The sequence below is a fragment of the Myotis yumanensis genome, unplaced genomic scaffold, assembly GCF_028538775.1.
Source record: "Myotis yumanensis isolate MYYU_CA2020_CCGP unplaced genomic scaffold, mMyoYum1.0.hap1 SCAF_7, whole genome shotgun sequence".
NCBI lineage: Eukaryota > Metazoa > Chordata > Mammalia > Chiroptera > Vespertilionidae > Myotis > Myotis yumanensis.
In genome coordinates, this window is record NW_027223758.1 from 82,825,351 (window position 1) to 82,838,608 (window position 13,258).

The following is a 13,258-nucleotide window of genomic DNA, read 5'->3' on the forward strand; positions in this document are numbered from 1 at the left end:
AGGCATTTAGATCCTTAGATGGGTAACTGCCTTTCTCCAGAGAACTAAATGTTTATTCTTGGCAGAGGGTGAAACAGTCTCCCTAGACTAGAAGATGGCCTGAGTACGATTAGAAGTGAGGAGTAAATGAAGATGAGCATACTGCATGCTAACTGTAGACTCTCAACCCTTCTTCCACTGGGTTCTGGCTCCCAAAATACTAGCAGCGAGACCTTTACCTATTTAGTCAGATTGAGACTCCTCTCTGGGGTACCTGACCAACCCCAAAAGGAAAAATGTAGATACTAATATTGAGAGTTTACCAACAAACAACCCACTCGGATCACTCTACAGTGAAACTGAAAGGAGACAAACCTCACCCACATGCTTCGTTTCCCATCAGCTTGCTAGACCCCTACCTTAACCTAGTATTACTTTGATGATCTGAGGGGAAAAAGCAAACAACAGAAAAATGCAACTTCAAGAAATTTGAGGCTTTCCAGAGAAAAAAAACATAGTGTAAAAATCATCAATATACACAGAGAAATAAGAGAAGATACAGCCACCCTGAAGAAAGAGCAGCAGCATGCTGTACAAAGGGAACGTTGATTAAAAGAAGAGCTCTTAAATAGCTTGATAGGGATGGGGATGGGGGAAGGGACCAATACAGGGGTGGACAAACTTTTTGACTCGAGGGCCACAATGGGTTCTTAAACTGGACCAGAGGGCCGGAACAAAAGCATGGATGGAGTGTTTGTGTGAACTAATATAAATTCAAAGTAAACATCTACACTAATAAAAGAGAGACATGGTAATTAGCGTACGACCGCTACCCTTCCCATTGGCTAATCAGCATATCCTTATGCAAATTAACTGTCAGCCAAGATGGTGGCCGGCAGCCAGGCAGCTGGAAGCGAGCATGAGGCTTGCTTGCTCCAGTGACTGCAGACTGCAACGTTCCCCACCTGACTTGCCGGCCTCTGAGCTACAACTCTAAAAAACTATGTTGCAAATATAGTTGCAAAGCCCCAGAAACCAGCTTTCAGCCAGCCGGGATCTCAGAGCTAGAGTTATACATTGTTTCGATTATAGCAGCGGAAGCCTCAGAGCTAGAGCCAGAGCTAAAGCTGGCCCAGAATAAAAAAAAAAAGAAAAAGAAAACAAGGAGCAGTTGGGAGCTTCAGTCACCCGCTTCCGGAAAACAGCCCTCAGCCCCTCACCCAGACTGGCCAGGCACCCCAGTGGGGACCCCCACCCTGATCCAGGACACCCTTCTGGGCAAACCAGCCAGCCCCTACCCATGCACCAGGCCTCTATCCTATATAGTAAAAGGGTAATATGCCTCCCGGCACTGGGATCAGTGGAGCAGCGAGGCCCCCGGCACTGGGATCAGCGTGACAGGGGGCAGTGCCCAAACCCCCTGATCGCCCTGCGGCTCTGTGTGTGACAGGAGGCGGGGCCACAACCCCCCAATCAGCCCTACCCTGAGCGTGACTGAGGGTGGCATCGCAACCTCCCAATCCACCCTGCTCTGTGCATGCCAGGGGGTGGCGCCCCAACTCCCCAATCGGCCCTGCTCTGAGCCCGACCAGGGGCTGCACCTAGGGATTGGGCCTGCCCTCTGCCACCTGGGAGCAGGCCTAAGCCAGCAGGCCGTTACCTCCCGAGGGGTCCCAGACTGCAAGAGGGCACAGGCCGGGCTGCGGGCCCCCCCTTCCCAACCCCCGAGTGCACAAATTTTTGTGCACTGGGCCTCTAGTCATTACATAAAAGGGTACGGTCTTTTTTTTTTTTTAGTTTTATTCATTTCAAACGGGCCGGATCCAGCCCGCGGGCCGTAGTTTGCCCATGTCTGGACCAATAGGAGGATTGGAAGATAAAATAAGAGGAAATCTCTTAGAAAGTAGATCAAAAAGAAATATGAAAAATAGTAGAGAAAAGTGAAGAAAACTGAAGGAACATCTTAGGAGGTTCAATGTCCAAACAGAATTTCCAAAAAGAGATAATGGAAGGTGGAGAGGAGGGTTTATCAAAGAAATCAAGAAATATCCCCAGAACTGAAAGACAGGAATTTCCAGATTGAAAGGACCCATTAAGACCCCAGGACAATGGATGAAAACACACCAACATCAAGACCAGAATGCAGAGGACGAAGGGCCTAAAGTCTCCAGGGGGAGGGGGGGGACAGGTCATATGGAAAATAATCAGAATGCCTTTGGTTTTCTCAACAGTAACACTGTAAGTGAAGTGAATAGAGCAATGCCTTCATAACTCTGGGAAAAAAATTATTTCCAACCCAGAATTCTATTTCCCAGGGTAAAATGAAGGTATTATTTTTGGATGTGCAACATAACCAAATATTTACCCCACATACACATTCTCTCAAGGAAAGTCCTGAACAATATTTCATCAAAAGGAGGAAGCACAAAACAAAAGTATGAGATTTAACAAAGGAAAGAAGTGAAGAGGGATCCACATCAACTGCTGTGTCCTAAGTGTAGAGAGGCAACCGGTGCAAATTGGAGTAGATTCAAAAACATGAAGCCAAGAGTAACGCTGGGTTTCTCCCTGAAGTTAACATACATCTTAAAAGACAATGGAAGTAAAATTAAAAACAAAAAAGACAATGGAAGCATGACTTTCACTAACGAGGCCAATAATGATCCAGGTAAATGGTTGAGAGTAAATAATAAAACAATAAAGAACAGCCTGGTACCTCTCTCTCTTATTAAAAAAAATTTTTTTTCATTGATTTCAGAGAGGAAGGGAGAGAGAGAGGTAGAAACATCAATAATGAGAGAGAATCATTGGTCAGCTGCCTCCTGCATGCCCCACACTGGGGATCAAGCCTGCAACCTGGGCATGTTCCCTGACCAGGAATCGAACCGTGACCTCCTGGTTCACAGGTTGACACTCAACCACTGAGCCATGCCGGTCAGGCTGGTACCTCTCTTTTAACCAACATCCTAGCAAGAGATTTCGGATCCCATAGATTGCAATGCAAAAGGAATTCCTGATTAGAGGAATTCCCATATATTAATATAACAATCCTCCTATTGGTCCCTTCCCCCGTCCCCATCCTTATCAAGCTATTTAAGAGCTCTATATATGTACTAGAGGCCCGGTGCACGGATTCGTGCACTGGTGGGGTCCCTTGGCATAGCCTGCGGGGATTGGGCCGGAAACTGGCAGTCCAACACCACCTGCCACTCCTGCCTGCTGCTCCTGCTCATCCCGGCCCCGCAACACCTGCCAGCACCACTGCTCGACAGGCTCACTGCCGCTCCACTGAGGTCTCGGGCTGCAGTGGCCAGCTGTGAGGCCAGCTGTGAGCCCTGCGTCTGCCACCCATCGGTCAGCTGAGTGGCACTCCCACTGTGGGAGCGCACTGACCACCAGGGGGCAGCTCTTGCGTTGACCGTCTGCCCCCTGTTGGTCAGTGTGTGTCATAGCAACCGGTTGATCAGTCACTTAGGCATATATATATATATATATATATATGAATGTATTTCTTTAGACCAATGCTGTCCAACAGAAACAGGATGCAAACCACATACATAATTATAAATTTTCTATTAGCCACATTTTAAAAGTAGAGTAAAAAATAGGTAAAATTGTTTTAATAATGTTAATTCACCCCAATATACCAAAATTATCATTTTAATGTCAAATCAGTATTAAAAATTGAGATAGTTTACATTCTATTTTTTAGGCTACGTATTATACTTGCAACCCAACTCAATTTGGACTAGCTACATTTCAAGTGTTCAATAGTTACATTTGGTTAGTGGCTAGATAGCAGTAACAGTGTTTACATTCTGGAAAGTAGATTAGGTAGCAGGATGCAGACAACCTTACTTTTCATTATTTATTAATTTGTTCCTTTTGAATTTTGTACTATGTGCATGTATTACTATTTTAAAAATGAATACGTCCCCTAAATAAGTATACAAATGTAAATATCCTACTTCTGGAAATCTATCTTATGTATGTGTATAATGATGAATAAACAGTTATTTGCTGCAGCACTTTTTTAATACCACAAGACTGGAAATAACCTAAGTGTGTATCAATAGAAGACTAATGAAATACTAGTATATTATAGACACTCATACAAAAGGATACTGTGCAATAAAAAGAAAAAGTAAAAAGTATGAACATGAAATAATCTACAAGATGCATTATTAAGTAACATATATGGCCATTTGTACTAAAAGCTAACATATGCACAAAGTTGCTCAGACATGCATAAAATCTCTGGAATAATTCACAAAAACTTAGTAATGCTACTTGTGTTTGAAAAGGCAACTGAGTGGCAAGTGTCAGGGTGACAGACTTTTCAATGTATATATATCCTTTGGACCTTTTGAATTTTGCATTACAATCCTATATAATAAAAAGCTAATATGCAAAAAGTCCCCTCAACCCTGAGTTCGATCAAGGGGCAGGGCCAGCCAGCCAACCAACCGCCCACAGCCCCTCAAGGGCCGGCCAGACCCCACCCATGCACGAATTCTTGTACCAGGCCTCTAGTAATATATACTTGTAAAAAACAAAAACAAAACACCCACTCTTTACACCTAGGTGGTATCTTGCTTTTTATTGACCCTTCTTGCCTTCATGTAAAATTTAAAGTCCATCTATAAAGACTAGAATTTTTCTAGTTCCTCCATAGAGAGTTTGAGGCTTTTTTCCCAGTAGAGGCCACAGACGTTTCAATGACATCAGAACAGTTTTTACATAAATATATACTTTAGCACAGTTCTTAGAGATTTATCTCCCTTCCCCAAATGGCATTACAACCCCATCCCCTGCTACTGAATTTTTTATCTAGTAATTTCCCCAAGACCAGCTTTTCCTGAACAATGATTGACTTTTCTAAGGTTATTGTTCTTGGGGACTTTTCTCTCCCTCTCTAGATCAGACATATACAAAAGAAAACAAGTCTGACATTTTATCCAACATTTATAGCTGGAGAAAAGAGCCTAATCTGTGTCTGTTCTAGTATGCCTGTGTGATTTTAAGAAATCTAGAGTATAGTCAATAATGGCAGAGATTGAAGAAAGTAGTACGATAATTGAGAAAAGGCTGCTAAACTTGGCAGTTCAGAATTCACTGATGACTTTCGAAAGGGCAGTGTGAATGAGAATATGAAAAAAGAGTGGCAAAAAACATTTCACAATGTTTTTCAAAGTCCAAGAGTAGAAAAAAGGAAGTGATTAAGTATAGAAAGCAAATATAATTTCAAATATCTTCAAACTGCAAATACAAAATATTCCCAAAATACCTCCTAGTATATGAATTTTTACTTCAAGAGAAAAATCAAGTTAGATAATGCAACATAAAACACTTGAAATGTAATGGTTCTGCCTCCATAAAGAACACCAAAAGTCCCACCAGAAATAGTATAAAATCATTATTAGATTTTTGGCAATCCATGAACATGTTATCATACAAGGTAGAGAAAAAAGATTACTTATGACCTGGGTTTTTACAACTTCTTTAGTCAAAGAAATCAGTACAATAGAAAGGATTAAAAAAATAAAAATACATTAAAAGCCATTAAAAAAAAAAACAGGTTTCTCCATTCTCACTGTAGCTATACTTTTTCCAAAGTTATAAGCTAGTAAGGAAACACACTGCCAATTGGAAATCTAAGTTGGCCCTGTGGAGAACGATGGGTAATGTGTCTTTTAAACAATAGCAAATAGAAAAATTCATGTGTTCAATTTTGTGAGTTGCTAAATCTAATGTTAGAGCTTGAATTTAATCCTAAAATTAGTCTTAGTTCAGTGAAAGCCGTATTATATTGGGACTGCTAGGGAAGGAAGTTGAGTTATATTCCTTTCACCTTTCATGACTCTAGCATTCTATAATCAGCTTGTAAACATAAATTTACATACTGGTTTATCATTCCCATATTATAAAAAATCATCTATCAGACTACACAGGCCCAGACTCAAATTGCACGAATATTCAGTACTCCAACTGACCTTCAAATTCCTAGGTCTGTCTTGACCCTCTGCTGAGCAGCAATTTACACTCAGGTCAAGTGTATACAGTTCTCAGGGTGTGAAAGTGCAATCAAAACAAAGTCTAATAGCACTGTCCAAAGGAACCTTCTATTAGATTAAAATTAATTATAGTTAAATTTAACATTCATTTCCTCAGTCACAGTTGCCTTATTTCAAGTGCTAAATAGCCACATTTGGCCAATGGCTACCATATTGGACAGTGAGGGTGTATAGCAAACGTTTTTCCCTAAGATCTATTATTCCTCAGTGGAGTTTTCAACGGGTAAGAATGACAGGAAAACTGACAGGAAAACTCAGCAGGCAGGGTTTCAGCACCCATCTATTCCCCTTACATTTTGAAATTCTGCATGTTTGTTTGCTTTTCTTAACGAGCCTTACAGATGCTGTTGTGTGCATAAGTGTGTGTGCGTGCTCTAAGTTTGAAAATTAGTGATATAGAGCAGAAATGGTCAATATACAAACCTAAGGCCAAAGCTGGACCTTCCTCATACTTAGAACAATTTATAAAGAAAAATTTAATTAGCCAATTTACATGAACTATCTAACTACCTGTCTATGAAGTAAAACTTGGGGGAGGGAGGGGGGAAACTTGGTCTAAACTTGGAAAATTTGCATTTACTGCCACAGATAGAGCATCTTTAGTTAAAAAAAAAAAGTTTCCACAGTTCATTCAAATCAAGGGAGAAAGAAAGCTCATTGGCCCAGCTTCCACTGCACCATTTATCAGTAGTTCATTCTGTGAACTTTGGAAATCAGATTCCCCATTCCACATTTTGTAATGAAGGATGCAATTAAGAAGGAGCATTTACTAGTATTTCCTTAATATTTACAATACTTTAACTGTTTTCTCTCTCTAGAATTTTTGGAAGAAGCTAAAGCAGCATATGAGAATGTAATTTAAACACAGGCAAATTATAAGATCACAGATTTACTATACTACTACCTCAGGTCAAGTCTTTTTTTAATTAAAATCTTGAACTTCTAGTGGCTCCTCCAAAATTAATCTTCCTTACTGAGTACTTTGAACATGAAACTATACGCCGCCCCCACCCCCCAAAAGGGAAGGGAGATAGGGGTAAGGACACTGTACATTATTAAAGAAAATGCAGCTTTTCAAGTGCAAACTGGACATGTGTGCTGAATGGATTACAACTAAAGTCTACACTCACTTTCCACTGCTCTAGTCTTGAGGCCAAAGTAATTCCAGTTTTTGAAAAATTTCAGAATTATTTGGAAGAATTAGTAACAATTTCATAGTAAACTCACACATTTTAATAAGAATAAAATCATTAGGATTTCTGTTCTCTTTAAAGTATAAACCTAAAGATCTAATTTACTGGACATCTGTCCTATTAGTGTGGTTTCAGTTACATCTGAAAAGAACCCACTGAGCTAAAGAAGTACTCAGGCTCTAGAACAGCGGTTCTCAACCTGTGGGTCACGACCCCTTTGGCAGTCGAACGACCCTTTCACAGGAGTCGCCTAAGACCATCCTGCATATCAGATATTTACATTACGATTCATAACAGTAGCAACTTTACAGTTATGAAGTAGCAACGAAAATAATTTTATGGTTGGGTCACAACATGAGGAACTGTATTTAAAGGGCCAGAAGGTTGAGAACCACTGCTCTAGAATGTAAGACAAGTAGTTAAGTCACAGAATTACCCTAATCATTCTGGCTATGTGGCCAAGCCAGAGGCAGTGTCTAAATCTACCAGGCTTGGCAAAATTATATTCTCCGTACATGAAATTACTGAAATTTAAGCTGAAAGCTATTCATGAGATATATATATATCCAGAATCAACATTGAAATATATCCTAACTGAATACATCACAATTATATCAATCTAGAGAAATGATCAAAATTGATGAAAGGCAAGCAATAAGCCTCTAACTGTGCATTTTTTTAAACGAAAAAGACTGGATTACTTTTGTACTACTAGCTAAAAACACACACAAAAATCCTGTTGTTTATTTTATCCTGTTTTTTGTTTGTTTGTTTGTTTGTTTTTAAGAACGTCAAGGCTATATATTACAAACATTACCAATTACTATTTGGTGGAGTAGATTGTTTACAAAATAACTCTGAGATAGAAAGGAGGAGGATCAAAAAAAAAAAAAAATCAAAGTTAATACTGGGTAGAAGTCACATTAAGAGGAAAGAAGCCCTCAACAGACAGGCTAGCCTAGCTACTGTCCACGTTAGTTTGATCCTGGAAATCTCTAGCACACTCTATCTCAAAGCCTGAGTGAAAAGTTTTACATGACATCCTTATAGATGACAAAAAGAATGACTAACTCTGAAAAAAGATTTGGTATGGGGTGCTAAGCCATTTAGATTACGTTTCTTTACTAGTAGCTTAGCATGAAAGGCTTTTTAGCCTGTAACATGGCACACTGAATGGCAAAACAAATGAAAAACACTAACAGGTACTGTGCTAGCAAGTACTGTGGTTTTTCCATGAAATAAGTCATTCCATATAGTACAATGTTTTACCCCTTTAAGAAGAGCTGTTAATCATCCTGAATGACAATCTAAATTATGTAGATTACTGCACTCTCATAAAGAGTTCCCCAAACATGACTTAAGCTAATTGATGAACATGCATTACTACAATTTCAGGTCTGGTCCTGCACTGAATGGTCCCAGACATGCTAGAAAGGCTTTAAATATTTGTTTTTGTGTCTTGTAGATTAAGTCTACTGTCTTTACCAGGCTGTTATCTGTTTTTTCTTACAACAGACAGTGGAGGACAGTTCCCCATCCTCCCCCCTCCCCCCCCCCCACCGCACTCCCCTTAACCTCCCACATTACTCACAATCTACTTCTTTCTAATCTATTGTAGACTTAGAAGCCAGATAGCTTTCCTTGCTACAAATATCTGAAATAAGTTCTGATTAAGAGTCTCAATGGCTCTCCTATGACTAAAGCTTTAAGGTATATGGACTTGGACAATTTGAGTACCCCACGTCTTCTTTGCTTAGTTTCTGCCTTTCAAGTGCATTTTATAATAGGTCAAAGATAAGAACACAGGCAAATCATTTGGATTAGAAAGAAAACAACTGAAAACCACAACTAAAACAGAACACAAGATCAATTGGGAGGACCCTTATGTCTGAGGCAATGTTCTAGGTACTTTAATCATGATTATTTAACCCATATAATAATCATAAGAGGTAGCTGTTACCTCCATTTTCAGTTAGAAAACCAAGGCTCAGGAATTAAGTAATTTGCCTCAAAAAGTAGCTGAGAAGCCAACTACTAGCTTAGCTATCTCTCTCCAAAACCCATGGCCTTTCCACTACATGATATTGCAACCCAATCCTTATTCTTGGATTAGTTAATTGTCTTTACACTTTATTTCTGATGCTTTTATTGGAACCTGACCCATTCAAGTTTGCTTTCTTTCCTAACCAGTTTCTATAACTAAAGAACAATGAATAAACAAGGCCAAATTAAGCTTAAGTCTACAAGTGTTCATCTGCTCAGAAACAAATTATCTTTGTAAAAGATCGGCCATATCTTCAGTTTGTATGGAGTGTGCAAAAATGGTGACATGTTTCCACCACCCATACACTGACAGTTCCCAGTGACACTGAGTTAACACTTGACATCTTCTCTAATGCTGTCCTCTACATTACAGAAAGCACTGCAAGCATATTTAGAAATTGGCTCAGTAATGCATTACATGCTCCCTCGATTTGCAATAACATGATTTTCTTACTCTAAACACTGGAGGACAGGGCAGGAGATAAGAGGAACTTCTACTTTTCTAATTCCACTAAGGAACAGGGATAATATACTTGTCCCCTGTTAGGTACTTTACCGCCTAGTCCAGGGCCCGGCACACATCAAAGACTATTTGTTTAATAAATGCATAACGGCACTCTTCTGAATTGGGTTTTGAAATCATCTTCTTTCACATTTTCTGACATACCCTTGCAATACTTAGAGGAAAACATCTTTCCTCTTACAGAAACTAAGAGCTTAAAAATGGCTCTTCTACTTACATCAAAGACAAGGAATCTAAGACATACATGCCCCTCTCTATCCTATAAAAATGACTCTTGTCCCAAGAATATGAATAAACCTCCATCTGCCAAACTGCACACAGCTTTTAGATGCATTATAAATACACCTGTAGAACAAAGCTGCTACAAACACAGTCTCTGCAGTCCTAAAATATAAAACCAGCAGAATCAAAACCAAACAAGAAAAGCATTCAGACCTTTATAAAAAGACACAACTGAAAATATTTGCAAAATGTAAAAACTCAACAGGTCTATGATCAGCAGGTTATGCAACTAAACTGAGTGTTTTTCATCCCCAATCTAAAGTAATGAGATTATAGCAACATAATTCTAATATTTACAAAATGAAAATGAAAAGTGATCTTTTGCCATCTTGCAGTAGAAAAACCTTTGTTTCTATTAAAAAGATTTCTGCTGAAATATAAAAAGCCATCCCCAAATTCCTAGTTGAGTGTTAAAACACAAACCAAGCCTGACAAGCCACGAACAGCAGGAAATTACCCTACACAGTTTCTTACAAGACTATTATTTTATGAATTTACAGACTGTGTAAAGATCGACCACTTATGAATAGGTACAGGTAAGTTACAAGCTTGAAAAAGCAAACTTTTTTGAACATCTACAATGTTAACTCACTTTAGAAGATTTAGGTATAAAGTAAAAAATACAGGGCTCTAAGCAATTTCTTACTAAAACAAGCTCGGAAATTGATGTTTCCAATCACATTACATTAATTAAAACTGGCCAATAAACTACTTTAAAGTCAATTAATTGTAATATTAAGGGTGTAAGTGGGTACTCACCTTAAAAATGTCCACAAGACTCTATTCTTATTTGCCAACAATAACTAATTTTATGGCAAAAACCAAGGAACTTTAAAATCAGTGTTACTTTCTGAATTGAATAAAAATGTTTGCTAAATGATCTTTTGGTGGAGAAAAGTCTACAGATATCCTGGATGGTTTTCTTAAGGCAAATAAGAAAATCCTCACACTGTCGTACATTTATGAAATCCATTTTATATTATTTCTCCCATTTCTGTGTTACATTTGCTTACTTATTTATTCACATTAAAACTCCTCAAACTCCATTTAACTAATTGATTTACTCTTCTATGTCAGAGAAACACTTTTCAAGGCGGGTCAAAACTAGAATAACACATGTATTTGCAGTGTAATAGCCAATTTATTATCTTATTAGGCTCCGACAAAACATCCTTGCAGCCAGTGGTACACGTTCAATCCATATGAAAATCAGAAGAGAGGAAATGAAAAGGAGCTAGGAATACAGAATCATTCGGAATTCTGAAAATAATTCAAATTTCAGGGGCCATTTTTGAAAAAGATGGAATTGGAAGTTGGCGTGACCATTTGCTTATTAACCATTACCTTACATGTGTCACTTAAAACACCAGAATGTAAGATATTCCAAACTGTCACAGGCAAGGCACGGCAGAGGGGAAATGCTGCTTCCAATCGCGTTTACCTGGAGATGGCCGTTTCAAAGGCTTAGATGACAACAAACCCGTAGCATTTAGCCACAGGGTCGAGAGGAAGGAATGACAAAAACCAACCCAGGAGCTGTTTTTCCTTTGTTTAGGATCAAAAGGAAACCATTAACCACATACGGATTAAGTAAGTAGAAGACACAAGTACCCAACCCGGGGACAGTATCTCCCCGCCGCCCCCAGGAGAGAACAAAACAACTCAAGTTGCACATTCGAAGACCAAGTTTGAAATACGCGAAATCCCTTCGCTCGCTCTCCAAAGGCGGGTGGGAAAACCTGCCAGGCTCCGCTCCGAGGAACTTTCCCAAGTGAGGGAGAAGGGCCGCCGGCTCGTCGGGGCGAGCGCACCCCGGCACCCCCAGACCAGAACGGCCAACAAAGGTTACGGGGCCAGAAAGCAAGTGGACGCCACGGATCGCCCGCTCCCAACACGGCTTCCCGGCGACTCCTAACCCAGAGCCGTCTCTCCGGCTCTGGAAACCAGCACCGCAAACTACCAACTACTGCTCGCGACCGAGGGGAAGGGCCCGCGGGCCCCGGGCCGGCCGGCGGGCAGCTCCGGGCGCCGACCCCTTCCCGGTGGCCGGCCCGGCCCCGCGTTCCCGCACCCCGAGCGCCACCCGGACCTGGCCGCACCTCGGCACCAGCCCCCGTGGCGAGGCGAGGCGACGCGGAGCCTCCAGGACCCGAGCTCGGCGCGAACACACCCCTGGCCCCAGGGGCCCGCCGGGCGCGCGGCTTTACCTGGACCGAGGCTCCGGGTCCCGCCCCGTCGGAGCCGGGGGTCCGGGACCTTTTGTTCCTTCCTCTTCCGAACGGGATGAGGGGCTGAGAGGGGAAAGGGGAATGGGAGGTTGGAGGCGGAACTGAAAACACTCTCGCGGCCGCCCGGCCTCCCGCCCCGCCTCCCCAGCGAGTACCCGGCCCGCGGCCCCGGCGCGCGGGGAGGGGACGCGGGCCCGGACGCCGCCCGCGAGAAGGAGGGGGTGGGGACGCGCGTCCCGCCGCCGCCGCCGCCCCTCCTCCCCTCAGGCGCGCGCCCGCATCCCTCCCACCCCGGGCCGCCCGGACGACCGAGCCCTCCCCGCCGCGCCCGCCGGCCCACCTCCGCTTCCGCCCCGCGCCCTCCGCCGCCGGCCGCAGCGGCGCGGCGCACCCACCTCCGGGAGGCTCGCTCGGAGCTCGCGGGCTGCTGGCTGGGAGCTGTTCCTCCGCCGCCGCGGCCGCGCGGTAGACCCGCCTCCCACCCCAGGCCGCGAGCCCCGCCGATTCGCCGGCGCAGCCCCGGGGCTGGCACCCTGCCGCCCGCTGATTGGCGCCCCCGGCCGCCCGTTAGGGCGCGAGGCACGCCGGCCGATCGCAGCCCTCGGCACGCACGGAAGGCAGGACGAGCGGAGGAGGGAAGGAAGGAGGCCGAGCTCCGGAGCAGGGCCGGGGCGCGAGCGGGGCTTCGAGAGTCCCGGCCACTACCTCCCCGCCTCCTTCCCCCGCCCCCCTCCCCGGCCCGCCCTGCCCTCTCGGCCCGACCGGCGGCGCGCGCAGCCAATCAGCGCGCGAGGTGCTCGGGGTGTGAGCCGCGCGTCCGGAGCCTCGAATCGGAAGGGAGACGTCGCTCCCTGATTGGTCCCGCCTCCCCCGTAGAGCGTGAGGCGAGGCGAGGCGCGGCCGGGCGGGCGGCGGTGGGCGAGGTGGGGTGGGACG

The 13,258-nt window shown here is 43.3% G+C and overlaps 1 protein-coding gene across 4 annotated transcripts in view; it reads right to left on the reverse strand.

Annotated features, from left to right (window-relative positions):
• SMAD2 (SMAD family member 2) overlaps positions 1 to 12,877 on the reverse strand; it is a 60,240-nt gene extending 47,363 nt beyond the window's left edge. The window contains exons 1-2 of one of the 4 annotated variants that reach the window (XM_070421116.1): positions 12,718 to 12,876; positions 12,302 to 12,385 (exon numbers count right to left, since the gene is read on the reverse strand). The gene's annotated coding sequence lies outside the window, so the exon portion shown is untranslated. Of the gene's footprint in view, positions 1 to 12,301; positions 12,432 to 12,717 lie in introns of those variants that run through there. The other 3 variants (XM_070421117.1, XM_070421118.1, XM_070421114.1) reach the window with 3 other exon arrangements.
• Between the last annotated feature and the right edge of the window lie 381 nt (positions 12,878 to 13,258).